At 48.0% G+C, this 22,935-nt stretch overlaps 1 protein-coding gene across 3 annotated transcripts in view; it reads right to left on the minus strand.

Annotated features, from left to right (window-relative positions):
- Window positions 1–22,935, minus strand: part of ZSWIM5 (zinc finger SWIM-type containing 5) — an 81,448-nt gene that overhangs the window by 28,084 nt on the left and 30,429 nt on the right. The window contains exon 1 of one of the 3 annotated variants that reach the window (XM_085511583.1): window positions 8,858–8,983. The exons of the other annotated variants lie outside the window; for them this stretch is intronic. The gene's annotated coding sequence lies outside the window, so the exon portion shown is untranslated. Of the gene's footprint in view, window positions 1–8,857; window positions 8,984–22,935 lie in introns of those variants that run through there. 3 annotated transcript variants of the gene reach the window in all.

Below are 22,935 nucleotides of genomic sequence, written 5' to 3' on the forward strand. Positions count from 1 at the left end.
AACAAAGGGATGTGGCTGAGATGGGACCACCGTGTCCTTCGGGAGCCAATGGGAAGCCATAAGCAGAGGATGAGCCACCCTACAAGTGCACGGTCAAACCTTGGACATCGGCAAGCAGAGGTTGCCAGCAGAGCTGTGTGAGTGGGCAGGCTGGGGAAGAAGCTGCAGCTTTAACAAGAGGAGATGCGAGTGCAGTTGTTTGTGTTGGAGGTAGCCGTAAGCTCCTCTGAGCAGCTGAGTAAGCTGGAGGGACGCTCTCGCTGCCATCTGCTCTGATCCCAGAACACCTCCTGCAAATGAAGAGTCAATCCGCTGGTTTCTATTCCTGTTAACCTCTAATCAGCCGCAAGGACCGGCCTCTGCTCTGCTCTTTATCTGAGCCAGCTAATGCGTGAAGTGCACCGCGCTCCCCATCTGTTCCAGCATTAGTAGAGTTAAAGGACAATGCCGTTTCCCTGTCCCAAGCATTCACTTACACAGATGCCCTTGTATTAACTCAATTTCCCAGTGATTTCCATTATTACCCTTACGAGATTTCTGCTGTTTGTTTATCCAGAAGCCTGAGTTCTTCCCTCCCCCTGCCCAGCTCCAGGGGTGGGCTCCTGCAGGCTGCTCCTGCTCTGTGACATCTCCCCCCCCAGACACCCCCAATTGCTCCCATTCTCTCCCCATGCCTCAAGCACTCTTTGTTGCCTGTTCAGACCCCCAAGCCCCATTCCCAGCCCCAATGCTGAGGATGCCCCTCCCTACATCACCGTCCACATCCTTCCGCTGCCTACCAGCAAATGGGTTTTTAATCTACCCAGATGCACAACCCTTGCTCTGAAGGCATATTGTTTGGGGGAAGAAGGGGAAAAAAAAAAAAGCCAACCCTCGTTCTGAAGCTCTGACCGATTTCCTCTGCTAATTTGCAGCCCTGCAAGCTGAACGCCTGTGCTGGCAGCTCAGAGCTAATGTGAACGGAGCCGAATGGCGATTGTGTAGCAGCATAAACAATAGAGAGGGTTCGAAGAGAGGGAGAGTTCAGCACGGCTCTGCTGACACGTACTGCCTGCGTAAAAACTGGTGGCAAAACGCTGTCCAGTCTCTGCTCTTTGCTGCTGTGGTGTATCTCGTGGCAAGCTTGAATATAAAGAACCCACTTAAAACAAAGAGAGGGTTAGAAAGATGAGTGCGTGCACTAAATTAATGGGCAGAAACGGTGAATGCAACACCTCCACATCAAGAGAAAAAGGAAACAATTGTGACGATCCCCAAAGTATCCATGTTTCCGCATTCATTAAGGGCTGTATCTAAATACAGAGCAAGGTGGCTCCTTGTCACAGCCCATGTGCTTTCTCAAAAGACTCTGGAATCACAGACTGGGTTGGGTTTTAAGGGATCTTAAACCCCCCCCGGTTGCCCCCCACCAAATCAGGCTGCCCAGGGCACCATCCAGCCTGGCCCTGAATGCAGCCTATGCCGGAGCTGTGCCTTGAGGAAACCCATCTGAGATGGCAGAGCCTGCATGCAAGGCTGGACCACAGAATCAGTGACTAGGATAACCACTGATTATGATTAGAATAATTAGGATCATCCTAGCTGGGGTCACCCAGATTTCCAACAGCTGAGAATCACAGAATCATTAAGGTCAAAAAATATCACGGAGACCACCCAGTCCAACCCCAAACCATCACTAGGATATAAAAGACTTTTAGTGAGGAAACGCCTCTTGTCCAGCCATGGAAGCGCCACCGTGATGGAAGCACAGATTTCACTGCATGTAGAAAAGCAGAGCAGCGTCATTTCCTCTACAGTCCCTTTTACAAGGCAAATCCTGCCAGCCCTCAGCCCCACAAACAAAACAATCCCTGCCACTTTCACAAAGTGTCGGCCGTGCCAGAACCCTTTTGTACTGCCATTGTTCGCATGGACGAGCCGCCGCTTGCGGGGCGCTGCTCCTTTGTTCCACCCTGCAAACCTGGGCCGTCCGGGATAGCAGGAATTTCCAATCCAGATCCAATTAGCACAGCGCTTTCACTTTATTCTCTATGGTAGAAAACAACTGAACCCGAAGCGGCTGTGCAGCTTGCACCTGCAGCACGCAGACACAGCGCGTTGTGCTCGAGGTGCCCCAAAGCCAGTCTGCTGCTGGTCTGCAGGGGAAAAGCCTTGGGGTCAGCAACTTGGCCTGAATAAAAATTGAGTTATGTCTGCCTAATCCTGTTAAATCGGTCAGAGTCTCCTTGTACCCATTGTTCTGGCTCCTGGTTTAAGCACTCATCCCTCGGTACCCGCTGGCAGGGGATGAAGTTACTCCAGAGCCACGGGCATCCTTTTCTCTATCTGTTCCCATTGCCATTCTGCTTTTCCAAGACACAGCCTCACTCCTGGGTTGGTAACTTACCCAAGCTGAGATGGGAGGGATGAGAAAGGCAGAGCTCATGATAGCAACATGAGAAAGGGAGACCCGCTATCACTGAAACCCGCTAGGAACCAAGGAGACGCACGTCCTGCTGCTGCATTCACGGCATATTTTGCAACTAGAGCCACAACCACACAAAAAACAAACTCAGATGACCAATGTTGAAAATCAAAAGCAAAACCGAGAGCCTCACACATCTCTGTTCCATGGGACCAGCCAGGCTAGCAGCACCCCTGGTGAAGCACCAAACCAGGGCACGGAGTAATGGAGGGAAATGGCACACAGCCCTGATCCTCCCTGAGACACCAGACCTTAAAATAGCAGCTTGATGATTTCTAGGGAAGTTATTAGTTATAATTTTCCTGGCCCTCAAAAGCCTTCTGAGGGAATGAGGCAGCCTAGATTCAGTACGAAAACCTGCTCCAAATTCTTCCAAAAAAAAGACACTTTTTCCATCAAAAACAGTTTTATACTGGGAGCATGAAGTCTGGCTCTCTAAGTTACTGGCAAGGCTGTTAAATGAGCATCACATTTACGAAGTGTTTGTGGTAATGGCCTCAGTAACCATTTGCTGAAAAGGTCAATTAACTTCCTTCACAAAACCTTGCTTTCAAGCACAGGGCTCTGTGTTCAAACTGCTCTCCAGAAGGGGAAAACCCTTTGCAAAGAAACCGTTCCCCCATTCCTGCTCCCCCTGCCCACCCCACAGCCAGCACAGCCTCCATTGCAGTGCTCCCAAAGACACCCAGTTCCATCCCCACCATTCCCACTCTTCCCCCTGCTTTTGTCCTTGCTGGACAACAAGGACAGGCAGGTCCTTTGGGAAGGTCACTCTGATGGCCAGACACACCATCCCTAAAGAAGCAGTCATCCCTTGCATGCACCTGCAGCAGACAGGGGCCAAGTGCCACAGCCCCGACTCATAACAAACCCATCCCTCTCCTTTTTCTCACTATTGAATTTCACTGAGGAGACCACAGCCAAACGTTTCTACATTGTAGAAATATTATTGTTCTTGAACGGCTCTGTTCACTTCAGTAGTTTCACTAAAAGTTAGCGGTTTCCACCTTTTTTCCCTCAAAACCAATAAAGCTTAAATTTTAGAGCCTATTAGGGCTGCTCCATACTGAGAAATTAACCAGTCAGCGAAGGAGAAATTATTCAGCATTTGCTATTTGCTATTTCAGATCAGCTTCACCCTGTGAACTTTTTATTCCAGAATAATTTTGGAATACTTTGCAAGGCTATTAATTACTCCACAAGGATAGGACTTAATTCCAGGACAGGGAGTTGTTCAGATAACCACAAGTACCCTACAGCAGCTGGGCTGATCACTGTCCCTCTTACAACATAAAAATGATGAGCATTTTTCTGGTTATTTGTGTTATTAGCTTGGGCTGGGAGCTTCTGCAGGAAGACAGACACTTCTCATCAGAGGTGGAGAGATGACAAACATGGTGGCCATAAAGGTCAACAGCATCGTGGCTTGTAGCAGAAAGAGCAGCAGGACAAGAGTAATGGCCTCAAGTTGTGCCAGGAGATATTAGGAACAATTTCTTCTCCTTAGGAGTGGTGATGCACTGGCACAGCTGCCCAGGGAGGTGGTGGGGTCACCATCCGTGGAGGTAGAACATGGAGATGTGGCACTGAGGGAGGCGGTCAGCGGGTATGGTGGGGTAGGCTGGACTGGATGATCTTAGAGGCCTTTTGCAACATTAATGATTCTACAAAACAGTTTTTCCAGCTTTTTTTAGATCCAAGAGCTGAAAATATAAGGTGAGAGGAGTGGTCTAATGAAAAGCTTGCAGGACATTGCATCATGGGATTAAATATGCACCACACAGTGCTGGAGAAGCAGAAAACAGCTTCTGCCCTTGGGATCTCTGCAATGAAAGGCCAGCACAGCTTCTTGGGGACATCCAGCAGTGTCCATACATTTTGTGGTAGATCCCAAACCCAATCAAACCGTTTGCTGGAGGAATTTCCCACCTTGCCCCCCAGGACTGGGATCCTGCTGGATGCTCTCCAGTCTCACCAAACTACAGATTGCATCCAAAGTCACTACAACAACTACAGAGTCAGCTCCACAGGCTGTACAACAGCAGTTGGATTATGTGGCATCTCCTGGATAAGACAACCCCTCAGTGACCCCAAGAAATGTCTGTGTCAAACACTACCTGCAAACCCCAACACATCCCAAAGGGCGGCAGCAGAGTGCCCAGGCACTATTTCTAATGGGGTTCCAGGACCATCTAGGAGGGATGAGACCAATCCGCATAGGGACGTGACACACACATCTTCATATCTCCTTCCTGGCGAACCCACGCAGCCACATTTGGGGTTGTGCCTGACGAGCACACAAATTGCCTCATGCTGCACAATGAAAACCCCGTGCAGAGCAGTCATTGCACTTGAAATAACAGAATGTTTTTAAAAAGAAACGCTTTGATGGCATTGTTTTCACACGACCCTGCTGAAAAGTCAGGAAGGCAGCAGGAGGTCTGCGGAGTTAAGACTTCCCTTGCAGCCTCCCTTGCTTGAAAGGAAGGCAGTTGGGAGGCAGATGCATGACAAGGATGCTCAGCTCCTCTACATCAGCAGTTTGCAACATCTTTAGGACACAGCCCCTCTCAGATTCCTGTGGGGTGACTCGACAGCACACTTGCTTATCGTGCACCCCCCACAGCAGCTGTCCTGGTCACCCACCACATCCCCGGGCTCCCCAGCCCCACATCAGAAGCTTCGGAGAGCAGCCCAAAATGGAACAGCTGCCCCAGAGCATCCCCTATTTTCCAAATTCAGGATATCTCCACAGCTTAACAGCCTTTGGAAATCCAAAGGGCCGCAAACAGCGATAACAAGCGAAAGATGAGCCTACAACTCATGGTTCTGATTTAAAAACTTAACAGATCTCTTTTTGCTGGAGAGACATTGTTATTCAATACACAGGCTAGACTGCAGGCTCCTTCGTTTGCTTTCGGAGCAGTGCAAACATCTAAAATGACACCGCATAATGACAAGATCTGTCATCAGGACGGCTGGTGCTACAATATACAGAAAGAAGGCGCAGACACATAACGAAGGAAAGACCTATTCACTCTCCTCAGAATTGGTTAAAATTAAAACAAAAGGAAACCTACACTGTGCAGTTAACACTAAGTACACAGAAGCAAAGGGAAAGGGGAAAATTGCAAAGCGAGGCATTTCACTGTGGTTTTCTGCCATTACATGGCACCAAGCCCTCTTGGTGTCAGATGGAGAGCCTCCGACTCCCCTAACCACAGATGTATTTTAGTAATTAAGCCCCTCTGAGAAGGGAAAGGGGAAAAAAAGAAAGGGGAAATCCTGCCATATCCCAGTCAGCAACCTGCTGAAACCCAACGCCAAAGCCAAGCAGCACAGAGCCCCTGCACCATCTCCCACCGCCGGCTGCTGGTGCTGCCACGCGCCCTGCACGGCTATCAGTGGATTTATTTCCATTTGGAGCTGGAAGCAACCAAAAGGCAGTGAGCTCAGCGTAACGGGGCAGAAATGAAGGAAAAAACAAAACCAGATGAGCGGCGCGGGAGCCTGCTGCTCTCTTCCCTTTGAACAGGAAAGGCGGTAATTTGAGACAGCACCGCTTATAGGAGTTTTACCCACAATCTCAGCAAAGGTTTTTAGGAATTGTCCTATATCAGCACATAATGTGAGCATTACATGGTGCTCACAGAGATGAGAGGGAAATCTCCTACAGACCCGTGTGGGGAAGCATCACAGGGACTCAAACAGGGACAAACTTTAGGGAGAGGTGGGGAGGAATAACCGCAGCTGGGGACACTGGGGACATTTCCAGTAGTATCCCTGGGTCAGTTTTGCAGGAAGGGCCACAATGGAAAGGGTGCAGGAGCACCACCCTTGCATGGGTCCCAACTGCACGTAGGTCTCTGTGGTCTCATCCCGATGCTGCTCCTCAGTTTTCCTGCAGTTGCTTAGCGACAAGGACAGCTCACTGCACTGCCGCACCAGGCATTAAATACCCTCACACTTTGTTTTTGCAGATGAGGAGCAGCCAGGAGACGGAGCGAAGAGGCCATTTTCTCCTCTGAGAGGCAGAGGTGTCATCTCAGCACCTGGCAGGATGACTGCCCCACTACAAAGATGACCAAAACACCCAAGGTGAAAAAAGCCCAACTCACGCTCTATCAAAGCAAGAGTGAAGATGCCACAGGCAAACCATGGCTCCAGGCAGCTGCAAGGGGAGATGCTCCTGGATCAATGCTGACACCCTATTGTCTTTAAATCTCCAAGTTCCGGAGTTTTGTGACTGGCTGGCACAGGCACTTCAAGGAGCCAGGAGAATGAGCTTGAAATCACAAAGAAAGGTGTAGAAACAAAACTCAATTTCCTTTCCAAAGCTCCTAACCTTTTAAGCGGCTCTGATGCTTCTTGACATGGCTTAAGGCTTCCCAGCGTTTGGGTTCAGCTGTTCTGTGATTTGCTAGAGAAGCTCACGGTGTATTTTGCTACACCTGGAATCTGCCCAGCTCCGGGCAGCCTGCAAACCTGGAATGGCTCCAGCAATGCTGGAAGTGGGTTTCTGGTGCACGGGGAGGGCTGAGACGTGCCAGCACCACGCACCTGACAGTGATGCACCTCTGGAAGATACTCATCTGGAGTTGCCTTGCCCAAGGGCCCTGAACCAGCCTAGCTAAACACCTCACTGTGCCAACAGCTGTGAGCATTCTTGCTCAGAGACCTACTTGCAAGACTTCATACTATGTGCTTACGTTTACAGGGAGCAGTCACGTTTTACCAGCCAACATCTACAGACTCGCCTGAACAAAGCCTCTGGTGTGCATGGGGCAGTGAGGTGATGTCCTACTTATGGAACTTTTTCATCTCAATGACAACAATGAAAGCCAGGGGCTGCAGGGAGCAGCTCCTCCTCCCCTGGGCTCATCCAGCCATTGTGTGGCTCTGGCATTCCCTCAGTTCAGCGGACATCAGGACCAACCAGACTCATGGTTGGTGCCCATCCTCCCTGACCTGCACTGTATCCTCCATTTCCCTCAGGGCCTTACACCCAAAAACAGAAGCACAGATCTGCTGCTCCAAAGCACTGCAAAACTTCCGTCTGAGCAAAGCTTCCATCCCACAGCATGCCCAAGACAACAGGCAGATGTCAAATTAAAACGACTCCAGCCCTCAGCAGCCTCTCTCTCTCTCTAAAGAGCAATTGCTATTATTAATTTGCTTCCTCCAGATAAACAAGAAACGTATTAAAATCTGAAATAGATCAGGAGCACAGGGGGCAGCAGAGGGACAGGAGGTTGCCACTTGTCTTTAAAAAATAAATACTTCCATGCTGGATGACACTTCCCACTTGCCGGCTCCCCAGGAGCCAATTTCCGCACCGTGCGTTTCCTCTGCAGGAGACAGAAACGTCACTGCTGCTGAGGCAGCTCGAGGGCCCGTCCGTCTTTGAGGGGAGGATGTACCCAATCTGGGGCCTAATAGGTGAAATGCATCTAAAAATAGATACTTAGTATGTAAAATTAAGTTCATCTTAGCGAGGAACACAAGAAGCTTTTCTACTAAACCTAGAGACAATCTTGCTGTGGACAGAGACCAACACCTCACCCTCTCCATCCACCCAACAGGAGGATGATATTAGGTGGAACCACTTCACTGATGGCACGAAGCTCCTCAGCACTACTTCCTCCATCCTCTGCAGTGAGGAGAAGTGGTTTGAAGCACAGCGAGCAGCAGAGTTCCCATTGCCCTCATGATGCACATTTGCCAACGATCTTACAGCCACGCGACAGCCGCACTTTCATAGATACCCCCTTGTTTCTCCAGCCATAAAGAAAGGATTTAAATGGCTGTTGCGAGCACAATGCAAGTTATCAACCATATCAGTACACGGAGCCAAGGCAGCAGCAAATTACATTCACTGTACACTCAGCATTTGTGCAGGCAGGAGTGTTTGGGAGATAAGAGGGAAAGGAAACACACAGCAGACAATCAGGACACCTAAAACACAAGCACCAAGTTCACAGCCACGGCTGCCTCCGGTCCGGGGGTTTTCCTATAGCTCAACCTTCTTCAATGAGCAACAACAACCTTGGACAGCTGTAACCCTTTTACTCTTCAGAGACCTCTCTAGGATGCAATAAAGCCCTCAACCTGTCTTCTTCACGATGAAGGTACGGGAATTGCAGCACGCTCACCACCTCCAATCACATAACCACTAAGTTCAATGTCGAGAACTCTGGGCTATAAGGAGATTTTGCTAGATTTGGGAAATGGTATGAAGCATGCCGGGGGCAACACCATTAGGCTCATTAAGCTGAGTAAACTAAACTAAACTCAAAAGAAATTAAAACCAAAGACCACTGCAAGCTGTGAGCTTTACATCATCTCGAAGGCAGAGGTTGTTGAACTTCCACTTCAGACATGAATTAAACTCACCTTTAAATTTTCAGCAGCCCACATCTGCGCTGAGTGGATATTGAAGCCAGCCACCGACACTTTTGCACGTTCACTTTGTCTGATGCCAACAGATCCATCTGCCTCAAATACAGGAGATCTCTTTTTAACACTCAAAAGCTAATGAAAAAAATCCCCTCTGGTGAAAGGACAACACTGGATCAGAGAAGTTTTATTAGCCCTTAACCATGCAAAGTTGGATGCTTGTCCCCTGTTTAATTCTAATACTCTGACTCTGTTAAACATTAACTGTATAAATAATCAAATACTTCACATGACAGAGCCATACTTCCAATCTGGGGCCAATAACCCAGAGGGTAATGAAGGGTGTAGTCTTCTGGGCTCAAGGATTTCCAGCACTCTCCAAACACCAGAACAAAGGCTTTCCCTTCCCCCCTCCACAGGCTTCAAAGCAAAAGCTTTGATTCACTCAGTGAGACCACATCAAGCCAGAGCACAGGCATGCGAATCTTATATATCTCATCGCACACCCTCTGCTCCAGAGACACATGTGAAACCACCAACCATTGTGTGGTCTGAGCTCTGTCAAATTGCCTGGGCCCCTTCCAAATAATAGTAAGAAAAACTCCAAACACCAAAAACCCACCTCCCCATCCCCAATTCAGCACAAGATGCATCTTCCCACTGGCCCCATTCATCCATCCTTCCATCCAACCTGTATACACAGAGTGCTGTATATGACCACTCCATATACACAGAGTGACTCCAACCACTGTGGACATGGTCTTCAATTCATGGCTCCATTGTCCCCTACTGCTCCTTCAAGATATTTTCCTGGTGAAATATTATGGGATTGATGAGACAGGATCACAGCTCCACGCTTCCAAAAACTGCAGTTTCCACTGCTTGTAATGAGGATCATGGCTGTGTGGCACCTCTGAAAGTAAGCTCTTGCCCTCCTTGGGCTTTGTTTTCCCCAAGTACAAGGCTGGAAGAATGCCCTTTCTGGGCCCCACATGGGTATTTTAAGACACAGGCTGGAATTGTTTGGCTCGTTAGGAAATGATTGGTGCCTTTACAAAGCAGAGGAATGCAAAACTCTACAGAAAGAAAGATCTATAAAGGAAAAACAAAAAGGAAAGACAGAAAAAGGCCTGTTTGAAAGAAGTTAAAAATTAAAAGCTGTATTAAAAATATATCAATCTGATTCTGGCTGTCCCCTTCCTCCAAGGTCAAACGAGACAAGTTTTAGGAAAATATCATCATCTAATGTCCAGGACTTCACTGTTTCAGATTGATGCTTTCCCTTTAATGCTGACTGAAAACCTTAAAGTGATTTTTGGCGATCAAAGTAGCAGGAGCCAAATGGAGAAACAGTCGACCCGTAGCTCTGCCTAAAACTGTGCTTTCAATACTTCTGAGCTGACTTTGGAAAATTACTATTGGCTTTGCCAGAGCCCAGGAGAGCAATTCTGCATTAATTATCACTCTCACGCTGCAGACAGACATACAAAACATAAAGACAACTGCGAGGCTTGTTCAGAACAGGGGATCCAGCGCCGGGGATCCACACAAACATCTTCTCCTTCAAGTGTTATTCAACCACACAGCTCCTGGAGAGAGCCCTGGGCTGTGCCAGGTAAAGCACAGACTCAGCACAGCCTGCACCACTGCTGTCCACATTGATGAATTCAGTTCAGCATGCGGCATCTGAGCCAGACTAAATGCATTCTGAGGATGCATAAGAGGAGTAGATATACCCAAACTACCTTATTGCAGCCTTTGGTGACATTACTGGCAAATGTACCAAAGCAGAGCAGTCCTCCAGCATGACAATGGACTCAGGCTGAAGAGATGGAGCTGCCACCACCCGTGCCTGTTCAACACCCACTCCAGCATCACCAGCAACACATGGTCCAGACGTGGGAGGGAAAGCCAGGAACTGCAGCAGGAGAAGGGCAGAGAGAAGCCAGGAGAGCCAAGGAACCACCTCCAGAGTTCCCCCGTTCTGACTCGCATTTCCACATGCTACAGAAAACCCAAAGCTGATTTTACTTCTGACTTGCAGATTCTGGTGAAGAGGGAAAGAGAGAAGGCTGGCCATCTGCTCAGGTCCCCGCAGCAGAGGAGAGGGCTGCACGAGGCGATTCCGCAAGAAAAGCCCTGCTACAGCACATGGGGAGGCTTTCAGGTTGACTTGGCTGTTTGATTTCTTTAATGCAATTTTGGACCCAGATGTTTTATAACACACGCTACCGAGGGTGTACATGCGAGGAAAGTAACTCTGATTTGAATATCCCTTAGAGCACATTGCTCTTATTAAACACACTCTGCAGAGCTATTGCTCCATGCAGCATTAGACAGAACAAGACGTTCTGGTAGACTACAAAAATTGGCCCATAAAAAATAAACACTTCTGCCTCACTGAGGGCATATGGAATTGACCCAGAGAGCTTGTCTATTTTCATTGGTAGCATTTTCGTACAGCAGAATAAAAAATTCAGTTCTGGATGTAGAGCAAATGTTCCTCAAAGGCTCCCGAGGAATCCCTCTTGAAGCCACTAGCAGACATGCCAGCCACCCAAGGGAGCACTGGAGGACCACTGTGCAGTCCCACTCTGCACAGGCATTGCTCCGCAAACTCTCCTTCCTGTTCCCTCCATTAATCATATCTTCAAGGAACAAGTCACGTCCCAAACACAGGCCCAACATGTTAAGGATGGAAAAGATCACTACAATCACCCAGTCCAACCCCACACCCCATCATACCCAATAACCATGACCCTCAGCACCACATCCCCACAGCCAAACACCTCTAGGGATGGTGACTCCACCACCCCCCTGGGAATCTCTGCCAGTCAGTACAACTGGAAGCACAAGGCTTGCACCCTTCATAACGTCTTGGGTTGAAAGGGACCTTAGAAATCATCTTTCACTCTGCTGGAGAAGGGAACAAGAAGCCCTCACATCCATCAGTGACCAGGACCCAGATGAGCAGACAGGAATAAACAACAAAGAGACAGCATCATCTTGAACAGCCTCTTGTCTGGAGCCGCGCTGCTAGTGACTGGTTTCTTAGGGCTCTCCAGATTCCTGCTCCAAGCCAGGCAGAGCGGAAACAGGAACCGAGGGCTCCCGCATCCCAAATCCTACCCAGGGACAGCTCTGCTGGCTGTCTGGCTCCTTCCTTCTCAACAAAACACTCCAAAAATGAACAAAAACAAACTATCGTTGTGACACTTTTCACAAGGCAGACTCCTGGCTCTGCAGTCAGGCCCAACTGCAGACGCTACCGAAGTATATTTATGTTAAAGTAACTATTTGAGCTGGAGCTTGAAAGAGGAATGATCCTTTTTCTAAGTGCTTGTGGTTGCTGTAAAAACAAGTCTTAGCAACAGCCACATTTCAGGCGCTCTTCAGAGAAACCCTGTGCCGACCTCTCAAACACGGCGCCGGCGTCTCCATAGACCCACATAGCAATGGAGGAACAGCAGCCAGCAAAGGGCCAGTCCTTGAGGCACACACAGGAAATACTGGAGTAAGAAACACAGACCTGGTGCGTTGGTACTACACAATGCCGTGCTTTTCACCTGCCGTAGAAGGTCCTTCCTGCTCTTCATCTTCTGGTTGCTGTCCAAACACCTTCCCCCTTGTTCAGGTCATCCCCATTTTTTCTGTGCTCCCTGCTAGTCCCACTCTCACTGGGACTGGGGACAAGCTCCCAGATGCCCAGCAGTTATCTCAGAGCTGCTCGAGTGCAGCCAGCCCCATAGTTGGATATGAGGAACAATTCCTTCTCATGAGGAGTGGTGATGCAGTGACACAGGATGCCCAGGGAGGTGGTGGGCTCAGCCCCTGGAGGTGTTCAAGAACCGTAGGGATGCTTCACTAATGGTCATAGTCAGTGGGCACAGCGGAGCGGGGCTGGACTGGGGGATCACAGTGATCTTTTTCCAACCTTTAATGGCTGTATGATTCTGTGATTCTACAGCACACTGGGACGGCCGGCATCCAGCCCTCCCTGGAGAGCTGTGTGGGATGGAGCCGCATCCATTGTGAAGCCACTCTGGTAATCACCAGCTGCTGGAATCAAACAAGGCTCTGCTGAGCACATGCAAATTCCAACTTTTCATCGGTTTGGCCACATTTTCAGAGGGATGGCAGAGGCGGCTCACAAAGCGGGCACCCCCTCCCCCCTGCTCTTGCACTAAGCTTCGCTGCAAGCTCCAAGAAAAGCTCCCCAGACTTCTTCAGAAGGGCAAAACCAACATTTTTCTTTGTGCCTGCTCTCCAAAACAGCAGGACCGTTTTACACTCATCTTTCCCTAAAATAAAACAGTTTGAGGCAGACATCCAGCATGGAAATTGAGAGCACGGATGGTTAAAACCCTGACAAAATTACAAGCAAAACTGAAAACAGGGTCTTATCTTGAGAACTGTTGGGCAAACCTTAATAACAGACGGTGCCACCAGCCCCGCCTTCAGTAATCCTCATCCCTAGGCAAAGTGCTTCCAGACCCCTGCTCGGCAGCACGGCAGCACCCATCGCAGCTCACCCCTCGCCTGTGCAGACGTTGAAACTGGAACAGACTGACAGCAGGATAATTTAGGGGAAAATTACATTTTCTATACAACTCTCCTACGTGACTATATTTAGCAGATGGAGAAACAAAGTACATGCATTCAGTAAATATATATTTTTATATCCGTAAAATTATAAACACATATGAATGCATGGAGTTTATTTTAAGATGCTCTTCAGATGTGGACCATTAAAGTCCACATTATAGTTCCTTTACCATATTATAATAAATATGGAAAGCGAATAATCCCTTTCCAACACTTGTAGGTCACGAGAGACCTAAAGATGATCTCCTTCACTTCTGGTTGCCCTCCTTAGTGCCGCTTCAGATGGAAATTGGTTTCATATGTGGGCTGACTGTACCTCGCAGCACCATGTTGCCTGCAAACCTAATTTAGCGAGCTGCTGAAACATTATAACGTGGACAAGCTTCAGTTCCAGCCCTCCAAAATCCATAGGGTCAACATAGGAAACAAACTGCCTGCATGATGGACTGCAAGCTTTGCAAGAAGACAGAACCAGTGTCGTTCCACCTTTGGCATTCCGGAGGTGTTAATCACACTCCAGCTATTGGAATTTCTGATCCAAGCTGATTAATTTCCTCCCTGTGCCCATTTCAGGTCCGGGATGTGACTCCGGGGAGGGATGGTGAGATCCTCTTCCTGCTTCCCAAGCCAGGAAACACACCAACTTTCTCCAACGTGCTTCCTCTGACTTCTGTCCCCGGGGAGGGCACGGGGTTTTAATCAGCACCTGGCACCGTATCTATCAGATATGCTAATGAGGCACCTCACCTTAACAAACACCCTCAAGAGCAGACTCATCCATCTTAATTGGTAAACGCTTCATTAATAATGCAGCTGAGGAGTCTCAGAGCTAGAAATATAAATAGCAAGTTCTGCTGCAAGGGCTTTTTTTGTTCTGCCGGGATGGATCGGGAAGGAGACAGAGGAGCCCTTTGCAGGGTGTGCACAAAGCCCCTTTCTGCCCGTCCCACCAGAAGGGAGCACAAGCACGTGGGAAGGCTGGAAGGCACGAAGGAGCACAGGAACCCAAGAGGTCAGTGTGACAAGGCTACCGGGAGCGTGGCTCCCAGCCCCGCTGATCGATTACAGGAAAAGCATTAAAACGCCTCTTTGGTTAAGTCACGAATTCCAGTCCCATGATTAACGCCGCTCTTAGCCAGGGAGCAAAGCAAAGGCTCCAACAGACGGCCCTTCTGGTTGGGATGAAGAAAAAGGTCTTGTGTGTCTGAGACGATGTATTCTGCGGCAAGATGACCCCAGGCCCACCACGCTAATCTCCAGCTTTCCATTCCAAAGACATAGCCAAAACAAGACAGGGAAGCTCTGAAACCCAGCACTCATGAATTCCAGGGGTGTCGAAATAGTAGGTTGGGTTCTCCTTTTTCTTATAAATTCATCCCGCAGACAAAAAGCCAGACAATTAGGGATTTTAGGCATTCTCAGTCCAGCTGGAGGCTTGATCTTGCTGATCTCATCAGGTTTCTTGCAACGATGGCCATTACTTGTGCACAAGGCCGTTTCTATTACTCTTTTCACAAGGCTCTGCCTATCAGCCCACATGGGCATGACTAGGGGGTCAAAACCAAACACGAAAGAAGAAATGACTGGGGTTTTGAGAGTCTGGGTACAACCATTGTTGGTAAATACCTTCTCCTCCTAATGGCAGTATTTAAGTAAGTCAGGTGTCAGATCGAATCCCAGATAACTAATTTCTGGCAAAAAATGAAATGTCGCAAGCGGGGAGGATTCAACCACTTTTCTTGGGGAAAAACTGCCAAATCAGTTTTGTTCCAGATTCCACTACCATGGCTACATCTTCATCTTATCTAAGCAATCCTTCGCTGACCCCAACTCCAACAATTCACAAGTCTCTTTCTGCATTATTTATGGCACCTTCCTACAGCAACTGGCTCTTCTCAGCAGTCAGAGGTTTCTAAATGCGGTTCTAGCACCAGACTTAGAAAACAAGGCTGCTGGAGAAGTCCAGCTCTTATAAAACTGCAGTGTGACTTCAGGTCCCGCACTTAGATCCCATTCGGAAATAGCTTCTGGGCACATGAGAGGGCTCCCGACTGGAGCAAAACACCAGCCAGTGGTTATGGCCAAGGGATCAGAAAGAGTCCCACCTGGAAATGCTGTTTTTTCCACAAGCTTTCTTTCAAACCCCATTCAGTTCTTGTGGGAGGACAACAGTAAACACTCACCAGAGGGAATAAGATGCTTTTCTGCCCACGTCAGGCCAGCTACAGCAGAACAGGATTTTGCAAAGCAAAGCCAAGGGGTCTGTGTGGACAAGAGGAGAGGGGCTCAGAGCTCCCCATCCCGCTGGTGCCTCTGGCTGGAGCTGTCTCGTACCAGACAAATGCATCATTGTGCAGGAAGCCCTGCAGCGGGCCAGCCCGGCAGGACATCAAGGACATTGGAAACTGATTTCTCTGGCCAGCCCAAGCTCCCCAGACACTGCCCCTTACTGCCTCCCGCCCCACTGATTAATGGCTCTCTGCAACAGCGGTTAATAGGATCCTCTTTGAAATCCAAATAACTAGCATTAGTGACCTCAGCGCCCTGCCTGCTCTCTGGACATGGTACTGCCTGCTTTTAATTCTCTTTGTTTTCTCTAGCATCTCTTCTACCAAAGATCGCTTTCCCACCCACCAGCCCCAACCAGCCCCCAACCCAGCACATCCCATTCCTCGCAGACACCATATGGGGAAGGGCTCAGGTCAGCTGCAGCAGCCCCATCCATGGCCATGGACTTCCTCACCCCGGCCAAGGACTCACAGCAAACGCTCACTGCCACCAAGCCTGCCCCAGGGCTAATTCACAGCAGCCAACAACTTAAAGCCAAAATTCATCAGGCTCCCTTGCTGCTCCCATATCCAGCTCAGGAAAAGCCTGTCTGTAAGAGACTAACATTTAGGCAACCAGCTCTGACTACAGCAAATCTCCTTCTTCCTTTCTTTTTTTTTTTTTTTTAATCCATAACCACCAGCTTTAAAGCTTTAAATCAATATCCCCTCTTGCGATCTGCATTCAGCGAGGAATTATTCACATTGAGAGCTTTAAAAATTAAGCTAAACCCTGCAGGGCCCAGGCCAAACTTAAATCACAGCAAAGCTTTAAACAGTGGATCAGGGGCACAGCATGAGCCATGTCCTAGTCTTAGATGCAAACTAAATGTAGAAAACAAAGCCAACGTTACTCTGTTGAAAGGAAAAGCCATAAACAGTCCACAGTGCAGCTTCTCCCGAGGACACAAAAGACGCAGGGCATCCTTCCACCAAGAGAGGTCAGCCAATTCCATCCTGACTTCTTGCAAAGGAAAGAAACTAATTGTCCCTGCAAGGGGAAGAGACTCGCTGTAACCGTTTGAAGAAGCAAACGGCATCTGATCCATCCATTGTTCAGAGAGGTGATGGTGAGCAAAGCAGGGCCACACACTTGGGGTGGAAGTGGCACCCATATCCATAGGAATCTGAGCATCACGCCAACACTTATCACCAGTCACTGCCATGTCTTATCACACTTATCACAGCCAGCTCCATACCAGGCAGAATGTGCCAGGCACTGAGCAGAGCCCACAGCACCCCCAGGAGCGCTGGTTGTAGTGGTATAAAAGGAAAGGGGGAAAACAAAAACCCACAACCTGAAACAGTCCTTGAGGAACATCAAGGCAGGAAAGGATGGATGGAGAAAGGTTCACCGATAAGAGGAAGAACTGGACTCCATACTAAGACCCCTCTATCCTTTCTCAATTGTTCATGCAATGCTGGGACGACGGTTGCTCTACAGTACAAGAGGCTGAATAAAAGCAGAGCCCAGGAAACATCAACTGGATTTCCACCCTGTCCATGGTATCTAAATGCATGCTAAAAGCTTTCACTCTCCCCTACTTGAGGGATTGCACAGAGCATCCTCTATCCCACAGCTACCAGCCCAAATTAAAACTTGACAAAGACTGTGTTACACACACAGAATCACAGAATTACCCGGGTTGGAAGGGACCTCAAGGATCATGTAGTTCCAACCCCCCTGCCTAGCAGGGCCACCTGACACTGTTGAAGGAGCTGGAACAAGGCTGGGAAGTGGGTACAAAGTGGAGCAAATCAAGAGGATTTTCCTGCCCCCAGATTCACAGAATCATTAAGGTTGGGAAAGATCATCAAGATCCAACACCAACCACTCCCCCATCATGCCCATTGACCTTGTCCCCCACCTCCCTGGGCAGCCTGTGCCACTACATCACTGCTCTTTCTGAGAAGAATTTGTTCCTAACATCCAAACTGAATCTCCCCTGGCACAACTTAAAGCCATTACCTCCACAGATTCTCCCATTCCTCACATGTCTTGGTAGGGATGAAGGGCTTAGGGGGCCTCAAAGCTTGAAACCACCCTGGCAGAGAGGTTATGTCCCACGTTCAACCCTTCCAGTGCCCACACACAGCCACTTCTCCAGCTCTCAGTCACAAGGGTGAATGCCCAAGCCTTAATATTTGTAAAGTCCTTAGGAAATCCTTGGAGGGGAAGAACAGAGTATTATTATTTCATAATAGCTTTTTATTCTGCTCCATCTGAAAGCACTGGTTCTTTGTTCGGCCCTGCGCTGTCTAAGCCAAGGGTTAAAACTTAACTTGCTCGGATGTAAGAAGGCTATCCCCTGCGGTGGGGGAGAGGCAGGCTTCTGAAGATCTGAAGAACAAGATGTCTTTCTAACCTGTTTGGACTCCAATAAGCAGCTTTAGATCTAACAATAGGGGGCTGAAAACCCAAATGCCCCAAAGCCTGGAGGCAATCAGCACTGTTTAAGCATCCACAACTGACATTTCTAACACCACCTGAAATGTGTATTTTCCTTTCTGTTTCAAAGCCTTATTTTCCAATCAGATTATGTGCAGGATAAATACCCTTATATGGTGACAGCAGGCACTGCAGAAGAAAATTGGGGATAATGGTAAATGCAAAGATTTACAGATACTTATCTCAGCATCTGCAAGAAGTATTAGCTTTGAATGCGGTGTTCAAACACAATGTCAATCACCAGAACCCAGAGAAACTGCGAACGTGCTTAGTGGAAATCAGCCCTAAAATAAATAATAATAACAAAAATAAATAAATAACAGAACTAGGTCTTCAGAGACCATCTCTTGACTGGGATGTAGCAGCTACACACATGAAATGCCAAGCTGGTCTGGACTGACAAAGCATGAGCACAGCTGAGCGACCAAGAAGAACGACCCTGGAACACCGAGAGCACACATGGAGGTGAGAGCTCTCACTGGGGACTATGAGGCAACTGACAGTGAGCTGCCATGAGGGAGCTTGCAATTGACCATCACATAGAGGTGTATCCTGAAGGAAAGAGTGTGTGATCAGGTCCCTAAACCCTAATGATCCACCTCTGGAAAAAATGCAACAGCCACCAGCTGAAAAATATATTAGTACCAGCAAGGCCAATGAAGAGAGGAGGATGCCTCAAAGCTGAGCCAGAGGTAGTTCAAGTTGGATATTAGATTTGTTCTCTGAAAGAGGGGTCGGGCACTGTAACAGGCTGCCCTGGGAGGTGGTGGACTCACCATCCCTAGAGGTGTTCATGAAATGTGGAGATGTGGGACTTAGGGATATGGTTTAACAGGTAATATTGGTTGGTTGGATTAGATGATCTTAGAGGTGTTTACCAACATTAACAAGTTTGTGATTCTATGTCACTTCATCAGTTCAGATTCTTATTACCATTTTGGGTCCAACGCATACTGGTATCTCTAAAGGCATGGCTGGACCTTACTCAATTGGTCAGCTGTGCCATGAAAGCATGGGAAGCTTTTGGACCCACTGACCATCAGCTCCTTCCCATGCACTTGCTTTCAGCACTGAACATCCTTCACACCCCTGATGTCAGCTGGGCACGCAAATGATCCTTGAGATAAACAACCCGACGCCTAACAGCAAGACTACGGCTACAGCCATAGATCATCAACAGAAAAAGCAAAGCTGTGATCTGAAATCTTATCTGGTCGCTGCAGAAACACAGCAGAGAAGGTCAGCTTTCCATCATTCAGCAAAGAGACTCAGCGCCAGCACAAAAAGAAACACTAAAAAATATCTCCGTTAAGACAACTTTGGGGTTTCTGCTTTGCAGCCAAATATCACTCAGCGACCATTAAACAGATTTTTTAGCCATCAGTGGAACATTAGAAATTCCACGAATTTGAAGTTTATTATTTCCACGATACAGTTTATATTTTTTTTTTTTTAGGATTTATACTCCTTGGCTTCACTCTTTCAGCTATAAATAAAGCCATTTGCTAAGTTGGCTGATACACCGCAGCCCATGACTGGCACATTTATGCAAGTTGGCTGAAAAACAAAACAGTTCAAGGAATCGCCAGAAACACTAAATCCAGTTATTTCAAATCCATTTTGAAACATCTAATAAATCTGCAGGGATCACTTGATATACAGAACTGGCTAAACTCAAGTAGTCGTGCTTCTGCTCAGCATCTCCGACGTTTATGGAGTGGCTGATGCGTGTTTTACAGCTTTCAATCTCAAGTCCTTTACAGTCCATCCCAAAAATATTCACATCTTTGTATAATTTTTTGAAAGGAAGCTGAGAGAAAGAAATGGCAAAAGATCCAGCAATGGAAAATGAAAAGGAGACTCACACACATGGCCTTCCATTCGGGTGGGAACATCAGACAAGAATAGGATGGAGTACATCGGGGTCTTTGCGCTCTGACACAGCTCCAACACATCAAGGCAGTCCCCAGCACTACCCAACTCTACCAGAGGGGATGCTGCCATCAAGCAGAATGCAAGAGGATCAGCACAAAGCACAGGCCAACCTCTGAACCTCTACCAAACACCAGTCAAAGCCAATGCACCACTTCTCTGACCCAGCTACGTCCCGGTTCTTTAGAAATGAATTCAGCAAGGGTTGCTTTATCTGCTCCTACATTAAGCATCACAAGCAAAAAAGATAGCTTCTCTAGCACTCCGGAGATGGGTCTCCACCCCCTCACTGAAGACACTTTCATTGATGGAGAAGATCCAGGTAGAGCACAGAGCTCTCTTTTGTCAGCTTTACCCCTGCAACAAATTTAGTTCACAGAGCTGCGTTGCCCCCAGGACTTGGCCAGTTTTGTACACTCAAGACATGTTCTCATCACATGTTACAGCAGCAATGAGTAGGTGCAATGAGGGAAAACTATTCAAGAGGACTGCAACTCCGGTCTCACTTGAGACCAATGGAAATGCAGGCTCATTGCAAGCAAAAAGCAGATCTGGAGGCTGCTCTGGTCCATCAACAAGCAGCAGCTGGATGGCAACTTTGCGCCACCTACTCCCCACTTTAAAGGGACGTGGAGAGCATTAAGTCTCACATGGTTGTGCCAATGGCAAACATGAAGTTGCACAGATTCTGAGGTAAATTTCTCAAGTCTGCTCAACTCTCAGAGCTCCAGGGTTAGTACAAGGCAAACGATGAAAGATCTGATCACAGAAAGCAAAAATAAAGATATCTGACTTAACATTTTGTTTTTTTTTTTTAATAATAACGCTCATAATCTGTGCCCTGGGAACTACTTGGCAATGGAAAGCATCTCTAGCCTCAGGATACATCAGCAGATCTTACAGCAGCACACAAGGGATCGATGGCAGCTTTGCTTCTCCACTAAGATGAGCAAACTGAAGAAGGCACTAAAGTCACCTCACCAGGAAAAGGCCGTGCAGGAAACCCCGAGCTGCAAAGATTGAATATTTAGCAGGGACTTCTGCATGCTGACTTTCAGAATAAAGGAACTCACAAAGCTGCTCAGACAGGTGGTGATCAGTATTGCAAAAGCAACAACGGGCCCTCCAGGAACAAACTCAAGTTACGTGACACCTACAACCACAGGCAAGCAACTTGGGCCCTTGGGGAACGTGCAAAAGTTTGAGTCTTGATTAATCCAAGAGAGATGAGGGAGAATAAATGAGAGTACTAACACATCAGAGTCACAATACATCAGCATGCTGATACTCAACTTCCTTCCCTGCTACCACCAGCTCTTATAGGATAATGCTGAAGACCAGTGTGGCCATGCACTGCACCAAGGCCTTGCAAGCCAACACTGCAAATATCTTTTCTGCCTCTGCTCCTGCTGCTGGGAGCCAAAAAGCAATCATTTCCTGCTGCTCCCTGGTGCAATGGCTCAGAAACTGCTGAGTTTGACCTTACTTATCGCTGGATGTAGTGCAGTTCTGTTTTCTAATCCCCTACATCTGCATTTCGTGCAACCCTTTTCCAAGGCTCTTCAGATTTGTGTTACAGTTTATCACACTGCTCAGGCAAGATGACGCATCTTCAAACTTTCCACTGAAAGAGGCACTGAGGGATAAAACCATTCACAACCCAAGAAGCCGCCACAGAAAATGGTCCCCACCGAATACAGACAGCAGAACTGTTCTAAGGCTTAAAGGTAGATTGTTTTTATCTTTTAGTGGGCATAGTGGTGATAGGTTGATCTTTGGGCTTGATCTTAGACTTCTTCTCCAACCTTAATGATTCTATGAATCTAAGTGCTGAGTTTCAAGAGTCAGAAAAAAAACATTTCTGTTCACCTACCGGGAGAGAACAAAAAGGCTTCCCAGCATGGATCTAACTGAGAGACTCCTCTGCTCTAGCACAAGAAGTCCCCATCCAACTTCGATTTAGACAACCCTAGTGCAGCCTAGATCCTACAGGTCCAGGCTGAAGTTTCCTCTCCAACTGCATCCCAGCAGTCACAGAAAGGATTCTTCACAGCCTCTAGAAGTTCAAATAGACTTCAGAAGTTATAAGGTCCCTGGATCCAAACTGGAAGAAAACCAGTCTAGCCTGGCAACTATTTTTGGTGCAAAAGCCCAAGAGTAGCCAGGCAACACACATCCCAAGCAGAACAAGATCCAAGAGCCACCTGACCAACCCCAACTGATCCCACCATGCCCACTGACTGTGTCCTTCAGTGACGCATCTTCACACTCCTCCAGCACCTTCAGGGATGGTGACTCCACCACCCCCCCCTGGGCAGCCTGTGCCAATGCATCACCATGCTTCCTGAGAAGAAATTATTCCTAATATCCAACCTGAACCTCCTCTGGCACAGCTTGAGGCTCTTTCCTCTCTTCCTATCTGTGTCAATTTGTTTCAATTTGCCCAGGCTTCGGGGGTCTTCAGGGTCCCCCTAGCACACATGTACCAACCCAAACAATGATAAAAGAAACCTCATTCTGTCTTTCCATTGGGGCTGCCCTAATGTGTCAAGCCCTATTTTTGTGCCTTATCATTGCTTTCTGAAACTCTGGCTCCTCCGTCGAACCTCAATGAAACTTGACATTGGCTTTAAAGTGGCTAGGCAGAGGCAAGGAACCATTTCTCCAGGTTCTTAACCCACAGCCAGCTCCACTCCTTTGCCCCCCCATGCTGCAGGAAGCCTCTGATCCCAGCCATCCCCTCAGCACCACCCCCACCGCCT

The sequence above is a fragment of the Coturnix japonica genome, chromosome 11 (assembly GCF_054131305.1).
Source record: "Coturnix japonica strain WE chromosome 11, WE-NBRP24, whole genome shotgun sequence".
Taxonomy (NCBI): domain Eukaryota; kingdom Metazoa; phylum Chordata; class Aves; order Galliformes; family Phasianidae; genus Coturnix; species Coturnix japonica.